At 43.1% G+C, this 16,373-nt stretch overlaps 1 protein-coding gene and 1 long non-coding RNA gene across 11 annotated transcripts in view; both read left to right on the top strand.

Moving 5' to 3' along the window:
* AUTS2 (activator of transcription and developmental regulator AUTS2) overlaps positions 1-16,373 on the top strand; it is a 1,208,197-nt gene that overhangs the window by 803,096 nt on the left and 388,728 nt on the right. The gene's annotated exons all lie outside the window — the stretch shown is intronic.
* LOC123331532 lies at positions 396-5,690 on the top strand. The gene is made up of 2 exons (XR_006548216.2): positions 396-1,883; positions 5,217-5,690. It is a non-coding gene; the product is annotated as an uncharacterized LOC123331532 (long non-coding RNA).

The following is a 16,373-nucleotide window of genomic DNA, read 5'->3' on the forward strand; positions in this document are numbered from 1 at the left end:
GGTTGGGAAGATCCGCTAGAGAAGGATAGGCTACCCACTCCAGTATTCTTGGGCTTCCCTTGTGGCTCAGCTGTTAAAAAAATCCGTCTGCAATGCAGGAGACCTGGGTTTGATCCCTGGGTTGGGATGATCTGGGGAAGGGAAAGGCTACCCACTCCAGTCAGTATTCTGGCCTGAAGAATTCCATGGACTATATAGTCCATGGCTTGCAAAGAGTCAGACATGACTGAGTGACTTTCACTTCCCTTAGGTCGCCAATCGCCAAGTCGCTTCAGTCGTGTCTGACTTTGTACGACCCCATAGACGGCAGCCCACCAGGCTCCCCCGTCCCTGGGATTCTCCAGGCAAGAACACTGGAGTGGGGTTGCCATTTCCTTCTCCAATGCATGAAAGTGAAGTCGCTCAGTCGTGTCCAACTCTAGCGACCCCATGGACTGCAGCCTACCAGGCTCCTCCGTCCATGAGATTTTCCAGGCAAAAGTACTGGAGTGGGGTGCCATTGCCTTCTCCGTCCCTTAGGTAGAGGCTGTTAAATTAGAGAAAGTCTTGCATGTAGAAGGAGCAGTTGTTTGAAGAGTCACTTAGAGATGGACCTGGGCATAACTCTCATCCCACTTCCTCACTGTATGATCTTGGACAATTTGACCTTCAGTTTCTGAGCTTCAGCCTCAGTTGTTAAGGGAAGGTAATCATATTTATCTCCTGAGAGTATTGTTGGGAATTAAATATGATGGGACCATTACAGTACCCGGTGTGTAGTTGATCCCCCATAATTGCTAACTGTTAGAATAATTACTGAGTTTTTCGTCTGGCATCAGTGCAGTGATCTCTAACCTTTTGGTCACCAGGGACCAGTTTCATGGAAGACAATTTTTCCAGAGGCAGGGGTGGAGAGATGGTTTCTGGATGGTTCAAGTGCATTACATTTCTTGTGCTCTTTATTTCTATTATTATTACATCAGCTCCACCTCGGATCATCAGGCATTACATCCCAGAGGTTGGGGACCCCTGATAGGGAACTCATGCACTCCTCTGGATGCACCTGAAGAGATGTACCTTTTTCATTGTTGGCGTTTCTAGTTTGGGTTTTAAATATTTTTATCCTGTTGAAGTATTACAGCTAGAAGCAGCTTGGATACAGGTGAACTAATTCTGTTAATGAATTCTGCCCTTTAAGGCATTTATATGCTGACTAGGACTTTTGGGGTGGGTCTGTGCACCAGAATTTCCCAGGAAGGTGCCCTAACCCCTTATTTAAAGTGAACTTTTATTGAGCCACCTGCTCAGAAGTTGCAGAATTGCTGAAACATTGCCGCGGGCAGGGTGTATGAGGTGTATGATCACAAAATGAAGAAAAGACAGCAGGATGTGGAGATTTCCACAGCACCAGGAAGAACACTCTGCAGTGTCTTACCGCCACCATCCCAGGCAAAGATGCAGCCAGCTAGCCAAGTCAATAGTTGGAGTTACGTCAGGAGACTTGGCCAGGGTCCCCCCACCATCCTGCACCTTGGGTCCCACTGCTGCGCTCAGTGGTGGTTGCTAATGTAAATGCCATCCCCTGGCATTGCATGTTGAAACTAAGTGGAAAGCAGCAGGCTCTTTCTCTCATCAGATCTTCGGCTGTCTGCCTGGCATCTGTCTGACTGCCTGCGTTGGCCAAGGATCTGCCTTCCAGTGAGCATCCTCAAATGTAAATATGCCCCAAAGACACCCCGACTCTGGGATTTCAAGTCTCCCATCCATTCCCGCCCCCCAGCTTAACTCTCTCAACGAAAGAAATTGCTAAAGAAGAGATGAAGAATAAGGCCTCTCTCTGGCTCCCTATGAGGTCCTGTTTACCAAAGAAGCTGAGCAGAGCCACAACAGAATAAATAAGGAAGGTTTGGCAGCATGTTTTGATACAAAATTCATTACAGCTCTGTGTATGTGCTAGACGTTTGGGTCCTCTTAAGTCTGTGTAGATACTGCAGTCCTCTCGGTTCAACCTTTGGGTTTAGAGAGAGGTGTTGGAAGGCATTCAAAGATGTCAGATAACTGGCCTGACTCTTAAAGAACTGGTTTGGGGGAAAGCTTGAAAGTATTCACACCCAGATTCAAAAACAGGAAGCAGGAACGAGTCCAGAAAACTTGGTGACACGGATAGCAGTTGTAATATTTTTTAAGAGAAGGCAAATTTGAGTGTCTTCTGTATATCCTCTCCCTAATCTTCACATGCATTTTCTGTCTTTCTGAGCTCTTCCTTTTTTCTTGTTTTATAACACCTTCTAAGTCTCAAGTGTAAAATCCATCATGTGTCACTCCACCTTCAGCCTTTGTGGGTGGGGAGGGTATTATAGGGGTGGTTGGAATCTGTCAGGGTCAAAACTTAAGTGTAAGTCCTGGCTTCTCCTCTCAACTGCTGTGTGGCCCTCAGACCACTTATGCTCTCTGAGTCTTAGTATTTTCATATGTAAACTACAGGCAATGAAACTTATCTCAAAGAGTTGTCAGAAAGAGCAAATGCATTTCAGACCCAATATTTTGTGAGCTTATCACATGCCAGCGCCATCAGTCACATCCTAACAAGCACGGCTGAGCACAAGCTTACGATAGTTCACCCCTTTCTTCTGCAGCAGTGGTCATTTTTATACGGAGTTCTCTTCAGGTGTGGATTTTGGGCCCATGGGCTTCCCAGGTGGTGCTGGTGGTAAAGAACCCACCTGCCAATGTAGGAGACATAAGAGACACAGGTTCGATTCCTTGGTCGGGAAGATCCCCTCGAAGAGGGCATGGCAACTCACTCCAGTATTCTTGCCCAGAGAATACCCCGGACAGAGGGGCCTGGCGGGCTATACTACACAGGGTCGCAGAGAGTCTGACACGGCTGAAATGACTTAGCAGGCGCGCACTGCATTTTTAATGTACTTAGAACAAGTGTTTATCAGCGTTTTTTCTTGTAACCCTGTCCTCTTGAAAGAGTCTTCTTTGACAGTTTTTTAAAATGACGCCACCCCTTTCACGAAAGTAAATACTAAGGAATGATATTTGTGGGCTAGGGTTGAACTCCGGAGGGCCACGGTTTTTGTCATATGTGATTTTTTCGCTTTTAAAGACTCTTTTTTTGGCCTCATTTAGGGGTCCCAGTGCCCCTGTTGGGATACATAAAATACATGGGGAAGTCTGTCTTCTTTCTTTTGCATCTTTTCTTCCCTCCTTACAGTTTACCGTCCTTAGAGCTTGTTTGTCTGTCTTGCAGTGTCCTACATTTCCTGACCTCTCCCTTTCTTGTTACTGTTGTTTAGTCACTAAGTCATATCCAGCTCTTCTTTGACCCCCATGGACTGTAGCCCGCAAGGCTTCTCCATCCGTGGGATTTCCCAGGCAAGAATATTGGAGTGGGTTGCTGTTTTCTTCTCCAGAGATCTTCCTGACCCAGGGATTGAACCCTTCTCTGCTGCATGGCAGGCAGATTCTTTACCACTGAGGCACCAGAGAAGCACATCATTGTTATGTATTTCAGGGCAATGTGGTTCATCATCTTTTCCACCTAAGATGATATTGTGGGGTAGGGGGAGGGGGGAGTACAACACCACCATACTGTAAACTGAGTGAATTGAGTTTCATGAACATTTTCTCTAACTGCTGCTTCTACCCAAATTCAATAGGGATTGGAGGGCAGCAGCATAGTTTAAAATTGGAGCGACAGTTCCTGCTGCAATTTACAATCTATAGATTGGCCGTGGAACTGATGGTAACCCTCTCCCTTTATGCCGGCAGCTTCCTGAAGAACTCGAGAAACGTGTCTAGTTCAGAGAAAATGCAAATATCAGCTCCATCCTATCCACAGCAGGAAATTAGAAACCTCTTTGGTTAACACAAATGGATTATGATTTTTTTTTTTTTCCTGCAAGAGAGAAAGGGAGAGAGGAAAGAGGCTCGAGGTGGCATTGTATACCGTAAAACTATATTTATGTGCTAAGACAAGCAATTGATGTTGTTCTATAAAATACAGTAAACACCTCCTCCCTGCCCTTTTGAATGTCAGTCAGAATTCAGAATCATGAAATTTTATAGTATTACTGGTTAGAAGGGCTTCCCACTGGGAGCAGATGCCATCTCTGTCTTCATAGACTCAGAGAAAGTCCTGACATGTTTCATGGCGTTCATACGTGGAAGTCTGTGAAATGGAAAGGAAAACAGCTTTTTCTGTCAACCTGTCACTGATATAAGCTTTTACATTCCATCAGAATGACTAAACTTTAAAGCTGTTTTTCTTCAGTGCTGAGTATCTCTCAGAACTCCCAAGTGTTATCAGATTGATAGAGTCCCAGCATACGATAGAAGACTGAAGCAGTCTGTGGCACGGTATTAAAAATTCATTCAGATACTCGATAAAGCGTGGTTGACAAAAGTGTGAAATGGAATAAGGTAGAGTGAATTTCTTCATGGTTTATTGCCCTTGATTTCTCTACACAAAATAAATAGACAGAATGGACTAAAATCTCTTCTTTATGAAGGTGGGATCCTGGCAGCTGAAGGCCTGCTCATAAAACCCCTCTCTGTGCCACATACCTTGGCCGTGTTCAGAGTTGGAGGCAATGGAAATTTATTGCTGTTGTGTGCGTTCATATTTCAGACTGAGTGAATATGTAGAGGCTGCCTTTATGAGATTGCTGAGACTGTTAAGAACAGAGCAAGACAACACTAGCTTGCTTTTTTTTTTCCTGAAGATTTTTTTGAGGGGGGGCGGTGGAGGGTCTTGATGATTTTAGTGTTGTTAATGGTGGTGGTGGCGGCCCTGGTGGCAGCAGCAAGTTCTTCCCCTGAAGGTATTTAGGAGAAAACACTCTTTTCATCTTTTCCCTTCCCCCTTCTCCGCCTGCCATCTTGTTTTAAAAGCAATATAAAAAAAGCAAAGCCTTTAAAGCCGCTGCAAGCCTGGCCCATGTTTTCATGTGTGTCCCTCCCTTTCGAGGCCTCCCCTGCCTCTCTGACCCACCACCCCCTTCCTTTCTTCTGTCCCTCCCTCCTCTCAGAGGACACAGTTAGTGGAGGCTTCCCCCTGCCTCCCCGCAGCGGTGGGACAGAATGCCTCATTGGCTCCAGATATTAACTTCTGTGCTGAAAACCCGGTTGGAGCTGGTGTGACAAATGGATTTTACCTGCTGCTGGAAAACACAGCTCCACCCCACCCCTGCACACGGCACACACAAGCCCTTGTCTCCATCTTGCAGAGCCCAACCCAGGGAGCAGGGAGCAGAGAGCTGCCCCGCGGCACCATCTGTTCCCGCCAGCATCCACGTCGGGCCCCGGCAGTTACATCTGTTGAGAAGAACAGTGCGCATGAGGAGTGGTTGGAAAGAAGTATTTGGTCTCCCCATCATCTCCGTTAGTCATTACTGGGCTGCTGGGCTCACGTGGGCGTATCTGTGTGCACCGCCTCTCAGGCCTCATCTGTATCAATTGGAAATCAGTCACTGGGAGTTAGTTGCAGTCAGCGGGGACCCAGGGCATTTTCCAGTGACATCCATTCTTCTTGTGTTGCAGAAATTCAGGAAACAATTAAAATTCTGATGCATTCCAGGGAGGATTTCAAATAAATCAGCCGATAGCTGATACCTTGTAACTCTTGGTAGCAAAGCAAAATTAACAACCCAGCCACATCTGTGTACTGTATGCTAAAATAAATAAATTAACCATGCATCACCTCCAATAGAGGAAGCAGCTGGCTTGTTCTCAACCTTTCCATAAGTACCCAAAAGCTACTGATTTGTTAAGTTGTCACTCTCCTTATGGACATCAAGGACTCTCTGGATATGCTAAAAATGGAGCTGGCCAAGTATCAGTAAGTTATGGAAAATCCAGGCACTGATTAAACTCAGTTATAGCCTCTAACTTATAGCTCCTAACAGCTTACGCTGAGCAAAACTGATATTGTGAGCCAGGCTCAGTGAGGAAGTAACATCAGATATAAGTCGGTTTGGCAGCCAATTTAGGTAGAATTTTGTCTAAACTTTGAAGTATTAGTCAGAAGCTCAGTACTTCTTCCTCTCTCCCTAAAGCCAAATGCAGTGGGGAGGAACTTGCATTAATCGCCCCTGTTATTCATGGTGCTACCTACCTAGGCTTTCCCAGGATCTTCTTTTGCAGCTCTTTTTGCAGTGATTCCACATCCTCCTACTTGCTGGCTTCTTTTTACCAAGAGCACAACACAGAACAGTGAACCCTTGAAAAATAAAGATCTTAGAAACATCCCAAATAAAAGCCACACACTATGTTGAAATTGTAAATCCATATTGTGTACGTGCCTATGTGCCAGGATGTTTGTAAATGTGGTTTACAGTGTGTGTATGTATTTATCAGCACCCAGTAGATTTTTTTTTCCCTAGAAAGCTGCATAAAATTTTAAAAGATACAGAATATAGTGGCTGGAAAACAAAACAGCACTTAAAAATTGCCCACCTTTCAAATTCACAGCATTGGGAAAGATGGGGCGAGTGTGGTATTCATCAGAGAGGGAGCTAGGAAAATGATTCACAGGGTGGGCTCAGTGAGAGACACAAGGCGAAGAGAAGGGTAAAACCATTAGGCCAGACTGCAGCGAGGGCATTCAAGATGGGGCGAGGGGGGAGAGTGAATGCCATGCCTGTAGACTCTTCCCGGTGAGAGGACAAAGTGAGGGGAAAGATCAAAGTAAATACAGAGTGGAGGAAGCCGGGAAGGCACAGCCAACAGGAAAGGGCCCCCCTTAACCCCCTGAAGGCAGTGGCCATTGTCATCCGTCTAGTGCTCAGAGCACCTGGTACATTCCAGGCTCAGGGTGCAGTCGTCGATAATCATCACAGTTCTGCCGACAGAGTACAGCTGGAAATGACTTGTCCCTCCCTCCCCCCAGTCTGCAGGAATCTGCTTGTGTTTGGTAACGAATGGGAAGAGTCAGGAACCCTTACAGCCAGGGATCAGCTGGAGGAGCTAGTTAGGAGCCAGTGCCAGTTGGGGCAGGCCGCTCTCGCACACACCTCGCTGTGAGCTTCCTTTGCCCACCGTGCTGGTGATGCCCGGCACGCTTGGAGCTCTGCAGCCTTCCTCTTTAGACATGTGCCCTAAAAACTTTCACAGCACGCACAAGAATTAACAATCCCTGCAACCTGAAGAGAATTGACTGCTGTCTCGAGATGATTCTCAAAAATCTGCCGATAGCAACACAAGGCATTATAAATCCTTCCAGGTTGGTTCTGACCATGTTGTAGAAGTAATTTCAGCTGGCATGTCACATGAAAGAACAGACTTGAAAACAGTGGTGTGCGCAGCCCTGAAGGTTTCCACTTGGCTAATGTTCTTAGTACCTTATGGCACTAGTTTGGATTGCAGCAAAGGTACCAAAGAAAATGTCTGAAGTCTGGATTTACTGTGTGTGTGTGTATGTATGTGTGTGTGTGTGTGTGTGTGTGTGTGCGTGCGTGCACGTGTGCATCATCATGTATATTCTCACCTCTGAAAAAGAGAAGTATCTAATCATATAGCACTCTATTTGTACACCCTTGTTATAAGTCTAGAGGAAGATTGATCATTCAGTATTAATGAGGATGTTGGTACACACTTGTCTACTCTCACTTGGTATACATGTATTTATGTGTGTACAGTAACTCATTAAGTATGAAAATGACTTATACCTGGTCAGTCCAAGCATGGGGCTAGACAGGAATGTAGATTATCAGTTTGGAGAAGCATTTGTCACTTTGTGGACATTTGTATATGCAGAAATTCCTAAGATCTGTCATATGGTGTACATACATGTGGGCATGTATGTGTCTGTAAGTGCGTGTTCATACAGTATCTTCTAGAGGCACATAGGGTGCTGTCACTTTGGGCAAGTGGCCGTTGCTCACACAGGGAGCCATTTGCCTTTGTTGTTTAATGAGACAGAGCTATCCTGGTGGTCCAGTGGCTAAGACGCTGAGTTCCCGATGTAGGGGGCTCAGGTTCCATCCCTAGTCAGGGAACTAGATTCCACATACCACAACTAAAAAGATATCCCACATCACAACAAAGATCCTGCAGGTAGGGACAAAGATTCCTTGTGCTACAACCAAGACCGCACACAGCTAAATAAATAAATATTTTTTAAAAAATAACTCCCCGTTCCCTGGTGGTGCCAGGAGTAAAGAATCCACCTACCAATGCAGGAGAAGCAAGAGACGCAGATTTGATGCCTGGGTTGGGAAGATCCCCTGGAGTAGGAAATGACAACCCACTCCAGTGTTCTTGCCTGGAGAATTCCATGGGCAGAGGAGCCGGGGGGCTACAGTCCATAGGATGGCAAAGAGTCAAACATGACTGAGCACACACCCACTAAAAATAGAATTTAATGAGAGAGTAAAGCCTGCTTTAGGACAAATGCAACTGTAAACATCAGAACAGCCTTAGCCTTTGATTCCCAGCTGATATTTATGTACACATGAAAAGTTATATTAAGACTTCTAAAATAATATGTGTTATTTTTCACACTTTATACTAATGAAAACCCTGCTTGGTGTGCCCTGGTGGTTGCAGGAAGAGGGTTAGGACTTTTGGTAGACCTTCCATTCAGTATACCTTTCATAAATTGTCCATTTAACTGTAAAGGAAATTCAGAAGCTGATCCAGCTAGGAAGTCAAACTCCAGTGCAAGGAACTCAGGACCTTTTTATGACTCATGCACCCTAGCAGTGTTCAGGGTGGGGAAAGTTGAAAGCCTTCTAAGTTAGTCCCACTTCAGGAGGTTAGAAGCAATCCAAAGCAATTATTTTCCCTTGGCTTGGATGTGGGTGAATGTTTTACCTCTTTGCCCTTATTTGTACAAGTATGTTATGGGGAACCTTGTAATTGGTTTTTGTGTGTATTTTAATTATTTTTACCCATCATCTGGTGTATCATTTGGGATTACTGTTGGCTGAAAGCAACAGTATAGTGGTTGGTTTGTCTCTAATGAAAAGAGGCCTGGCCATGCTGTGTGTGGTGTGCGGGGTCTTTGTTCCCTGACAAGGGATCAAACCCATGTCTCCTGCATGGAAACTCAGAGTCCTGACCGCTGGACTACCAGGAAGGTTCCTACCTCTACCCTTCTTAAGACTATTCTTAAGACATTAGCGAGAACAATTGAATATTAAATCATAAAGCGGTCTGTGTAACAACTCTCCTTAAAGCCTCCCCCAAGAGTTTTCCGTATCACTTTGAATAAAAGCCAGATTTTTACATAAAAAGGCCTGGAGTTAGGCCACCACTCAAAGGTGCCACCAGGAACCCAAGTGCCCCCATATAGATAGAATGCAGTCTTTGCATTTGCTGCTTCACAGTCTTAAGATGACTGTTTAAACTTCAGACCTCACATCTTGAATCTGGGACAGACAAAAGGCTTTCTCTTAGGGGACCTCACCTTTTTATTCAGGAAGGAACACCCTCTCTAGTGACTTCCAACTTTATCCTCATTGCACAAAATTATATCAGATGCTCCCTTTACATACAAAGAAACAAAGGAAATAATTGTTTTTATTAAACACACTTCTACCCTGAACAAAATGATGTTCTGCAAAAGAATATTGATGGACAGCATATACCTATTGTTGTAGTTCAGTCACTCGGTCATGTCCAACTCTTTGCAACCCCATGGACTGCAGCAGGCCAGGTTTCCCTGTCCTTCACTATCTCCCAGAGCTTGCTCAGGCTCATGTCCATTGAGTCAGTGATGCCATCCAACCATCTCATCCTCTGCCACCCCCTTCTCTTTTTGCCTTCAATCTTTCCCAGCATCTGGGCCTGATTTCCAGTGAGATGGCTGTTCACATCAGGTGGCCAAAGTACTGGAGCTTCAGCTTCAGCTTCAGCTTCAGCATCAGTCCTCCCGATAAATGTTCAGGGTTGATTTCCTAGTGTATACCCGTGACCTCTCAAAATTTGCGGTATCCAGCCAGCCTTATCATGTCTAGTGCAGCATATATACACAACTCCATCAGACCTCAAGAAAATCCTAACAGAGTGTGTCTCAAGAAAGGTAACTGAAGTGATTCTCAGAAAGGATAACTACATATATGGATTTTGAGTCTGGAAACAAGCACCTAGAAAATGACCAAAAGATGATGTCCATGAAAGCAGTAAAACAGTAAACACGTTGCTTACCAAGCCCTGTAACAATTAGAATGTGAAAGCCTGCCTGGACATACTGAAACACATGTCATACTAATATAACATGTAGTCAGCCTGTAAAACTTGTGGTACTAAAAGCAGTATAGCCAGTAAGTATTAACTATAGAGTCAGAAGTATTTTCATACTGTCAATGGTTGATACCAGTGCTCAGTCAATAAACAATTACTGGGAACCTATCAAGTACACACAGTCCCTAGGGAAGTATAGACTATATGAACAGAGAGCTACATGCAGAATGACAAGCACTAAACTGAGGCATGTTTAAGATGGTTTTGGGGAACACACAGAGGACCGCCAGCCAGCACTGCCAAGGGTTACTGATAAACAAGATTGATCTCTTTCCTTTGATGTTTATATCCAAGAAAACAATTTGGACCTTCTACAGAGCGTCCCCTAATACCAGCATATATAGAGTAGACAAGGGTGGAAGTTCTTAGATGCTTCTGTTCTTATTTTTAGCTTCCAAGAAGTTCCAGTTAGGGACAGCAAAGAGTACCGGGTTTAATAATATGTAAACAAGTTAACTACAGGTTTCACATCCTTTCAAGTCAATCCTTTTCAAGGATCTTGGTGAGCAAGGACTCTAAAGATGATTTACACATCTATAGAATACTATTCTAAATAGTATTCTGAATTCAGTGTTCTGAATAACAATGCCGGTTAACCTGACCACAGGCTTTGGTAGACATGACTCTTAAATATGGGACCCCATTCGAAATTGAGCCTCTTACAATATTTTCAGTTTTTTCATGTTTTGATAGTGGGAGTTTGAAATCAGTCTAGCAGCTCACCAAATGTTTCCTTTGCATCTTAATTACTATGTGGGTACAGATTTTGCATTTAATTATTAAAAATAATTTATGTCCAAGCCACGCCCCTGCCTCCTCTGACAACTGCTGCCAATCCTGGGGAGTTCTGAGGCGGACTCAAGAGAAGCTTGAGGCTTCTGCAGGCTCCTTGCCTTCACTGACTGACACGTCCAGAGAATCCTAGGCCCAGCAGAGATTCCAGCATGAGTGAAGATCAAATCTTTGTTCATCTGCAATCAGCCTTGCATATTTAGGTAATTGCAAATGTTCCAGATGTTTGAAACTGACTATCTGACCAATATAGAGTATAAATTATTCTAGGCAGGTAGCACCTGTGTCTTACTCATTTCTCCATCCTAAAATGGAGGAGGTATTCGGTAAATGACTGTTAAAGCGGAGATAAACAAGGTCTAGATTAAAGCTAGAGGTGATTCTGGGGCAAGCCAGTCTGTATAGACATCTTGCTGAAAAAAATCTTGGGTAGCTTAGTGAAATAAGTCAGACAGAGAAAGACAAATACTCAGTGATATCGCTTATATGTGGAATCTTAAAAATGGATTTTTTTAAACTAGTGAATATAACATAAAAGAAACAGGCTCACAGATACAAAGGGGGGAGAGGGAAGGAGGGAGGAGCCAAATACGGGTAGAGGAGCAAGAGGTACAAACTACTATGTATAAAATAAATAAGCTGCAAGGACATATTGTACAGCACAGGGAACATAGCCGGTATTTTATAATGACTGTAAATAGAGTATAACCTTTAAAAATTGTGAATCTATGTTGCATACTTGAAACTTACATGATATTGTAAATCAACTGTGCTTCAATAAAAAAGTCTTGGGGAGCTAAAGCTATATCAAAACAAGTAAAAGGAGTCAGAAAAGACACCAGAAGTATATCAATGTTTCCTACTGTGCCTTTTTACAAAGGACCTGGGCTTATTGGATTTACTGCAGGAAACATAATATACTTTGGAGGGTAATCATGAGAGAGGATACAAGAGCAAGTGTTGTCTTGGTACAGACCTACAGTGTTTTCTTCTCCATGTCTCTCCTTCATTCCTCTTTAAGGTCGCCTGTGTCCGCTTTACTTTTTTAATTAATTAAATTTACCCAATTTTCTTAATAAGTGACGAATATAATTGTATATATTTAAAATATACAACTTGATGATTTGATACACGCATACATTGTGTAATGATTACCATGATCAAGATTATTTACACAGACCTTGCCTCACATAATTAACTTGTGTGTGTGTGTGTGTGTGTGTGTGTGTGTGTGTATGGTGAGAATGCTTAACATCTACCATCAGCAGCTTTCAAGCATACAACACCATATTATCAACTATATCACTATACTGTGCATTAGAATCTCAGAATTTATTCTTCTGACTATTGAAAGTTTGTACCCTTTGACCTACATCTTGCCATTTCTGCCTTTCTCTAATCCTGGCAACTACCATTCCATTCTCCGTTTCTATGAAGCCAGCTTTTTTTCTCTTACTTTTATATTGGTATCTATTGAATGTATTGATGTATTAATATTTATATTGATATTATTCATATGATATTGCATATAAGTGCTATACAGTGTTTGTCTTTCTCTGTCTGGCTTGTGTTACTTAGCATAATGTCCTCCAAGTTCATCCATGTTATTGCAGGTAGCAGAATTTCCTTGTTTTTTATGACTGAATAATACTGCATTGTGTATATATATGTATGCTGCTGCTGCTGCTGCTGCTGCTGCTGCTAAGTCGCTTCAGTCGTGTCCGACTCTGTGCGACCCCATAGACGGCAGCCCACCAGGCTCCCCTGTCCCTGGGATTCTCCAGGCAAGAACACTGGAGTGGGTTGCCATTTCCTTCTCCAATATATATGTATATATATCACGTTTTCTTTATCCAGTCATTCATCCAAGGACATTTAGGTTGTTGCCATGTCTTGGCTATTGTAAATAATGCTGCAATGAACATGGGAATGCAGGTGCATCTTTCAGATACTGATTTTATTTCCTTCAGATATATACTCAGGAGTGGTATGGCTGGATCATACATTAGTAAATAGAACTTTTTATAGTAATTTTTTGAGGTACCTCTCTCCTGTTTTCCTTAATGGTTGTACCAGCTCACATTTCCACCAACAATATTTAAGTGTTCTCTTTTCTCCACGTCCTCAGCAGCATTTGTTACCTCTTGTCTTTTTCATATCAGTGTCATACTTTTCAGTGTATGGAACTTTCACCTCCTTAGTTAAATTTATTCCTAAGTATTTTTTGGTTTTGATGTTACTATAAATGAAATGGATTTCTTAATTTCTCTTTCATAGTTTGTTGTTAGTGTGTAGAAATGCAACTGATTTATGTATATTAATTTTTGTCCTGCAACTTTATTGAAATTTGTTTGTTAATTCTAACAGTGTTATATTGGAGTCTTTCGGGTTTTCTATATATATATGATCATGTCATCTGCAAACAGATAATTTTACTCTTCCTTTCCAACTTTTTATTTCTTTTTCTTGCCTAGTTGCTCTGATTAGGACGTCCAGTACTGTGTTGAAAGGGAAGAATGCCAACCTTCTCTTGTTCATGATCTGAGAGGAAAGAATTTTAACTTTTCACCATTGAGTATGTTACCTGTAGGTTTGTCACCTATGGGCTTTATTACAGTTGAGGTAGATTCTGTCTCTAATTTATTCAGAGCTTCTATCATGAAAGTGTCTTCAGTTTTTGTTAAATGCTTTTTCTGCATCTATTGAGATCATCTGACTTTATCTTTCATTCTCTTACTATGTCACATTTATTGATTTGTTTAGATTAAAAACCATCTTTGCATCCAGGGATAAATTTAATATGCTGTTGAATTTGGTTTGCTGGTATTTTGTTGGGTACTTTTGCATCTATGTTCATCAGTGATACTAGTCTGTAATTTTCTTTTCTTGTACTGTCCTTGCCAGGCTTTCATGTCAGGGTAATGCTAGCCTCATAAAATGAATCTGGACATGTTCCCTCCTCTTCAGTTTTTGGAAGAGTTTGAGAAGGATGGATTGGTATTCATTTCAATTAATTCTTTGATTTTAATTAATTTTAATATTTGGTAGAATTCACCAGTAAAGCCATATGGTTCCTGGGCTTTTATTTATTGGAAGATTTCTGATTAGCAACTCAATTTCATTGCCCTGTATTTTCCTGTTCAGATTATCTGTTACTTCATGATTCAATATTGGGAAGTTGTATGCTTCTAGTAATGTATCCATTTCTTCTCAGTTATCTAATTTGTTGTCATATACTTGTTTATCATCTACAATTTCTTTTTAAACATTTTTGTTCTTATACAATGGTTCTCAAGTGAAAATAACATGCAGTCTTCTGTTACATTCTCCCAGATTTGAATCTGAGCTATCTGAGTTAACTTTCTGAAATGTTTTCATGTTTGTTAATAAGAGAAATTCTGTTGACCCTGTAGGGTTAAAGTAAAGATAAAATAAGGTAGCGTCGAGCAGTTAGCCCAGACAGCACCCATAGGCCGTCAGCACATGTCACCTTCCCTTTTCCCTGCGGCTCTCTAAAGCCAAGTTCAGTGGCCTTTTGTATTGAGCAGTGAGTCCAGAGGCTGTGAATTATTTGTGATGCTTTTCCAAGGACTGAATCAGGAAGATATTTTAATCAAACCACCAACAAAGCTCATGTAGAGATGAACGTATAATCAGTGACCTCTTCCTATGAGGGATAGTCCACAGTGGGCCTGGCGGAATTGGAATTAGCACGTGAGCAATTGGGGCGTATATATCAGCTCTGTGTATCCACAAAGTGGAAAGCAAGAGGCATTTGTAGCTTGGTCACAAACTGGGTGTCAGACATATTAAGCCTGCATTCATCTGACAGGCCTTCAGAATAAAATGTCAGGAGGGAGGTTTAGCAGTAGGGGAGACAATTATGAGGATCTCAGAGGTGAGAAATAGAGAATTCTGCCCGCTGCCCAGGAAGGAGAGAATATGGCATGGAAGATGGGCACGGAAATGTGTTGCCTGACACATGCTGAAGAGGCCTGTCATTTATTCAGGTCCCATTCCTCTCTCAGGCTAAGATGGAGTGAGCGAATGCTTTCAGGAAAGAAAAAGTCTAGGTGAGCCCCAGTGCATACTCCAGAAAACCCCCAGGGCTCACAGTACTACTAGAGTTAGTAGTAGTACTACTGATTTCTTTAGAAGCTGTAACGGATGCTACCAAGTCTCTCAATGCAGAACGTCCAAAGTGGTGGCTTCTTCACTTTGAGAGCAAAGGGCTCACCGTTTGGGACTGTGTTGCCATTGTCATGTTATGGCTGCAGATTACCACCAAGTGTTATTCTCCGGGGAACTGCCGTATGCCCCCAGAGAGAGGTGTGCTCACCTGACCCTCCACTGCTCCGGGAGACCAGCTCGGCCCCGTCCTGGCCTTTTCTCTGACCTTCTTCGGTCTCTTTGTCCCGTTTCCTGATGAAACCTGTTTTGCAAAGGTGAGGCTGGGCGAGCAGCCCCGACTCTGGTCCTCCTTCTGCCACCACTAGCTGTGAAAGCCTTGCCAAGCCATGCACCTTTTCTGAATTTTCAGTCATCTCCACTCTAAAATATAGTCTGCCCCATTTGCCTGCAGCTTAGTCTCGAGCATGGGCTAATGTAACACGTGTGCAAGTTCCTTGCATAGTTCAAAGCAGTGTTCATATGTGTGATACTAGCAGACCTGTTGAGTTTTGCTTTTTCCCATGAGCACACATACTGTACCATCTAAAGTCATTGACTGACATAGGAAAAGCCACATACCATATTTTATTTTTTTAATAACTTTATTTATTTTTGGCTGCGCTGGATCTTCACTGCTGCACAGGCTACCCTCTAGTTGCAGTGTGTGGGCTTCTCATTGCTGTGGCTTCTCTTGTTGCAGAGCACAGGCTCTAAGGCACATGGGCTTCAGCAGTTGCAGCTCCTGGGCGCGAGAGCACAGGCTCAGTAGTTACGGTTCACGGACTTAGTTGCTTCGCGGCATGTGGGATCTTCCTGAACCAGGGATCAAACCCATGTCTCCTGCACTGGCAGGCGGATTCTTTACCACTGAGCCACCAGGGAGGCCTCCTGTCTTTTAGTTTTGTTTCCACTGATAAACACACACACAAAAAATGTTTTGGTTCAACCGTGTATGGTCCGGTCATCTACTATGTCTGTCCACCGAGTTGCTCCCCAAGCAGCCACCACTTGGGGGATGGTTTTAAGGTCACAGCAACTTCAAAGTCCCAGCTACCTTCTTCCTCTCTTCCGTTTCAGGTAGAGACCTGTCTGTGTTATGCCTGTGTCAAAGTTACAGAGAAAGTGAGTCAACCCTGTAGCTTTGTGTGGGTAGATCAGACCACTCTGAAGGCACTTGA

Source organism: Bubalus bubalis, chromosome 24, assembly GCF_019923935.1.
Source record: "Bubalus bubalis isolate 160015118507 breed Murrah chromosome 24, NDDB_SH_1, whole genome shotgun sequence".
Taxonomy (NCBI): Eukaryota; Metazoa; Chordata; class Mammalia; order Artiodactyla; family Bovidae; genus Bubalus; species Bubalus bubalis.